Genomic DNA, 5,686 nt, shown 5'->3' with positions numbered 1-5,686 from the left:
CAGAAACTGCTGGGGGGACGAGGTGTCGGCTCAGGTTGTCCTGAGCCCGGCCCCACCGGCCTCACCGGCCACCTCGGGGTGCAGGATGCTGTGGCTCCAGTGCAGGCTCCGTCTGGTGCTTGGCCAGTGGGCACGTGGCCGAAACGTTTGCCCCCCGTGCTGGGTGCCAGGGAGCAGCCTGCTCAGCCTGGTTGCAGCTGGAGGTTAGGTGGTGGCCATGCAGCGTTCAAGCCAGGCCCTTGCGGGTGCCGGGCGGCAGGGGTGCCGGTTGGGTCCCCTCGAAGCTCTCCAGGCTAGACCGAGTTTGTGACACAACCCAGGGTGTGCGTAACCGGCAGGGGATTTCAGGCTGCTCTGCCCAGATGTGGGTCCACCCGTGACGACTCTCCTGCCCTGGCTGTGGGACCCCGGCTTCCCTGAGCTGCCTCCTGCTCTCCGTGAGCAGCAAAACCAGCAAACCCCGGAGCCCCTGCTCGCCAGCCCCTCCACCGCCGTTACGGGAAAGGGGACCTGCGTATGAGAAGGGGGCTGCCCAGCGCCCGCCAGGAGGGTGTGGGTGCCTTACTTTGTGCAGGAAAGATTTCACAACAGGAGTCCAGATGGCGTTTAGAGGACGTTTATTAAAGCTGGGGACCCTGAAACAAGAAGAGCCCGGCTGGGCTGCTTCAGCTCACTACGAAGTCAGAGAAAAGGGGGCCTGGGGACAGGGTCGGGGGTTTGTCTGGGACGAATTGCTGCTGCCCTGGTCGCCAGCCTCCTGGAGTCCCTTGGAGTTTCGGAGATGCTGTGGCTCCAATGCAGGCGGGAAGGGGCGGGGAGCTTGGGCAGGCTCCTGGGAAGGGGAGATGCACTGGGTCCTTGGTCTTGAGCTGTTTAAAAGGCTGGACGGCTAGGGGAGATCTTAGGGGGAAGATCAATAGAATATTCATCAGCTTGATGCTGATGCACCAAACTGAGATTTATTCTCGTAACTTCATCCATCCTGGGCACCAATTGGATTTCTGCTGTCTCCCTGAGCAGGGTGAGTTAAGCCATTTACCCTCTGGTTGGGGAGGAGAAGTACAAACCATTTACTATATATTTTTTAAGATATTTAAATCTTTATTGTTGAAAGTATTACATATGTCCCCCTCCTCCCTCCGTCGTCCCCTTGTAGCCTGCCCCCACTCCAGGCCTTCACCACCCTATTGTTCGTGTCCATGGGTTATGCTTATATATATATGCATACAAGTTCTTTGGTTGATCTCTTCCCACCCACCCTCCGCCTCCCTTCTGAGGTTCTGCAGTCTGTTCTATGTTTCTGTCTCTGGATCTATTTTGCTCATCAGTTTATGTTGTTCATTAGATGCCATGTATGAGTGAGATCATGTGATACTTGTCTTTCTCTGACTGGCTTATTTCACTTACTATAATGCTCTCCAGGTCCCTCCATGTTGTCTCCAAGGGTAAGAGACCCTTCTTTTTACTGCTGCATAGTACTCCATGGTGTAAATGTACCACAGCTTTTTTTATCTATTCATCTGCTGATGGGCACTTGGGCTGTTTCCAGAGCTTAGCTATGGTAAATTATGTTACTATGGACATGGGAGTGCGTAAGTTCTTTCTGATTGGTGTTTCGGGTTTCTTGGGATATACTCCTAGAAGTGGGATCACTGGGTCAAATGGCAGTTCCATGTTGAATCTTTTGAGGAAACTCCATACTGTTCTCCACAGTGGCTGCACAGTCTGCTTTCCTACCAGCAGTGCACGGGGGTTCCCTTTTCTCTGCATCCTCGCCAACTCCTGTTTGTTGATTTATTGATGGCAGCCATTCTGACAGGTGTGGGGTGATACCTTATTGGTGTGTTTGGCATCTCTCTGATCGTCGGGTACTCGGAGCATTTTTTTCATGTTTCTTGGCCGTCTGTGTGTCCGCTTTGGAGAAATGTCTATTTAGATCCTTTGCCCATTTTTTAATTGGATTGTTTGTCTTCCTTTTATTAAGTTGTATGAGTTCCTTACGTATTTTGGATATTAACCCTTTCTCAGATGTATCATTGGCAAATATGTTCTCCCATAGAGTGGGCTCCCTTTCGTTTTGTTGATGGTTTCTCTTGCTGTGCAGAAGCGTTTTATTTGGATGTAGTCCCATCTGTTTATTTTCTCCTTAGTTTCCTTTGCCCTAGGAGATGTATCTGTAAACATATTGCTACGAGAGATGTCTGAGATGTTGCTGCCTATGATTTCTTCTAAGATTTTTATGGTTTCCTGTCTTACATTTAATCCACCTTGAGTTTATTTTTGTGTATGGTGTAAGTTGGTGGTCTAGTTTCATTTTTTTGCATGTATCTGTCCAAATTTCCCAAAACCATTTATTGAAGAGGCTGTCTTGACTCCATTGTATGTTCTTGCCTCCTTTGTCAAATATTAATTGAGCATAATGGCTTGGGTCAATTTCTGGGATCTCTGTTCTATTTCATTGATCTATATGCCTGTTCTTGTGCCAGTACCGGCAGTTCTGATTACAGTGGCTTTGTAGTATAGCTTGATATCTAGTATTGCGATTCCTCCAACTTTGTTGTTCCTTCTTGAGATTGCGGCTTGGCTCAGTGGATAGAGCGTCGGCCTGCAGACTGAAAGGTCCTGGATTCGATTCTGGTCAAGGGCACATGCCCGGGTTGTGGGCTCGATCCCCAGTGTGGGGCATGGAGGAGGCAGCCAATCAATGATTCTCGCTCATCATTGATGTTTCTCTCTCTCTCTCCCTCTCCTTTTCTCTCTGAAATCAATAAAAATATTTTTTTTTTGGTTGTTTTAAAAGATTGCTGCAGCTATTCAGGGTCTTTTTTTGGTTCCACATAAATTTTTGGAGTATTTGTTCTAGATCTGTGATACATGCTGTTGGTATTTTAATAGGGACTGCATTGAATCTGTAGATTGCCTTGGGTGGTATGGACATTTTAATGATAATTCTACCAATCCATGAACACAGTATATTCTTCCACTTGTTTATGTCTTCCTCTATCTCTTTTCTCAATGTCCTCTGAGTACAAGTAGTTCTCTGAGTACAAGTCTTTTACCTCCTTGCAAAACATTTACTCTTGAGTGTCCATGGATTAGGGAAGGTAGGATTTACTAGGTGGCTGTAAACTGCTGTTTAACTACCTGCCTCAGTTTCCCTATTCCAGTTGTCCTGGTTTACTGGCCTGTCTCAACACTCTGTTCACTGCTCACCCCAAACCCCACAGCTCTGTGAGGAGTGGGGCAGCATTGGGGCAGATTGAGAGTCCTTTGTCGGCTCAGTGTCCTGGTGTCTGGGGGCTCAGCTCCTGGTTGCCTTGGCCACTAGTCCTGGTCCCTCTGTCCTTGGCCCCACAGCCCCTGGAGCCCCAAGTTCCTTCTGTGGAGCAGATGAGCCACTTCCTGCGGGCCTTTGTTCCTGTGTGGGCCAGAGATTAGTCACCCCATTGACTCCATAACCTTTGCCCAGGCCTCTGGGTGTGGCTGAGCGGGACCACGAGGCTGTGTTGGAAATTTTTATTCTAAGCGTGACTGGCCAGGAGCTGAGTTTGCAGCAGGTTGTGGAAACGGGGCAAGACTTTTCCTCTGACTTCTCTCTCACCTCTTCTGTTTTTTCTCCTGCCCCTGCCCATCCCGCCCCGGACTCCCCCCCTTCCAGGCACTGACCAGCTTGGTACAGCCCTTCGAGACACAGCTTGACTGGGCACTTGAGGCCGGTGTGGTCCAGTTTCTTTTGGCGGAAATTGGCCTTCCTGCCATAAACACCTCCACCCAGGCCTGGGCATCTGGAACATAACCCCTTACAGGTCCGTCCATTTAGTGCCAGTGACAAACCCTCTCCAGGCAGGACGAGGCCACTCCTGGGACAGCCTCACGCTCTAGGCGGGAGACAGCCAGTGCCCGCTGTGATGGATGTCTGTGCAGCAGCTTCCAGTAAGGGCTGCTTGTCCTCTCAGCGCTGGCTGCGGGCCAAGAGCGCCCAGCCTTTCAGAAAGGAGCCTGTGGGAGGCAAGAGGGTGCCCTCACCCTCACCTTGGCCCCTCGATGCCAAGCCCCGCCCCTCCTCTGAGGAACTGGATCAGCCTACCTCCCATCTCAAAGGGTTGTTAGGAGTTAAACCTGCCGAGGCGGTGCTTGCACGATGCACGGGTGAAGTTTGGGCCTTGGGTGTGCAGCCGTCACAGCTTTGGTGTTGGAGGAACAGCGCTGGCCCATGTGCCGCGACTACAGTGGGCAGCGCGGGCAGCTGTCACGGGGCTGCAGGGCCCAGTGGGTCATGACGGGTGGTGGGAGTCCCCACTGGCCAGCATGGGGAAAAGGCGCGCGGGGCCTGGACTGTGTGGTGGGTGATGGCGCCGTTCTGCATTGTGAAGAGGACCCGATGGGTCGGAGGGGACTGGAGTGGGTTCCAGAGAACAAGGAGCCAGGACTCCGAGGTCAGGCATGGGGCAAGTGCTTGTTTGGGAGACGCGGCGGAGGGAGCAGCGGGCAGCGGACACCAAGGAGCTGGCGCTTGGGAAGAGGGTGCCCCACCAGTGCAGAGGGCGGGCGTCAGCCAGGCGGTGACCTACCCCTGGCCGGGGCCTCCCCCATGTTAGAGAGGGGGTGGGGGCAGTGACGGGAGAACCGAGAAGGGTCACTGACTCGGCAGCGGGGAGGCCGGTGGTGACCGGAGAGTGGGTTCTAGAAAGGAACGGAGAAACGGTGGCAGCGGGAGGGGATAATGACGGGTTAAAGGAGGGTTTTCCAAAGGCGGGCGCTGACCTGGTAACTACGAACTGGAGATGATGGGGGGGGGGGGGGGGGCTGGGTGAGGCGCAGTCCCTCCCGGAGCAGCAGGGCGAACGCCGTGGCCAGCAGAGTGGTGCGCAGCTCCGGGTGCTCCCGAAGCCCTGCTCCCCAGGCAGGCATGGAAGGGAAGTAATTTTCTCCAAACGTTTGTTCCTTCCCCAGGCTCACGGTGACCTCTCCTTGGACCTTTGGACGCGTGGAGGCCTGCTGGTTTCCTAACATCTGCCTGGGGATGAACTTGTTACACAGACTGGAAAACCTCGTTTCCCAGGTAGGTCTCAATCTCTGACTGAAATCACACCAGCACAGGTGGTAAGACTGAGGGAAGAGGCCCAATTCCGGAAGCATGCCCACTGGAAAACACCTTGACACGTGACCCCGCACAAGGCGACCGGGGACTAAATCTTAAAGGCGGCCTGTTTTAGTACCAGGCTGTTGACCAAATTTGAACACTCTCCACCCTGTAGCATTAAGGAAGCACCAGTCACTGAGTAGGAAGAACGACCCCCTTCTCCCAGGCAGTGCTTCCTGCATGTGCAGAGCCCGGCTCGCTGCCCGCGAGTGGCACTGGGGTCCCCGTGACAGGCCCTCCGCCCGCGACCCTCCCTGCACTACAGACCTGGGCTGTGACATCCCCTCCAGAGGTTGCCCAGGGTCAACGTGACAGGCCAACCCCCCGGGGCTTCCTGCCTGGCCGCACCATCACCAGCGCTGCTGCGATGGCTTGTTTTCACGTCAGGACCATTTCAGATTTTCCCACACGACCCTTAGATGCGCTGTGTCTGGAGGCACCCCACTCCCGGGGACAGGGGCCGACCCCAAGCAGACAGGCAGCAACTGCGGAACAGAGGCTGAGAAGAATGACTGTTTATAAACATTTGGAATTTTATTTAAA

This window comes from Myotis daubentonii, chromosome 19, assembly GCF_963259705.1.
Source record: "Myotis daubentonii chromosome 19, mMyoDau2.1, whole genome shotgun sequence".
Lineage (NCBI taxonomy): Eukaryota > Metazoa > Chordata > Mammalia > Chiroptera > Vespertilionidae > Myotis > Myotis daubentonii.
The sequence above is the reverse complement of the archived record's forward strand: the minus strand, read 5'-3'. Positions refer to the sequence as shown.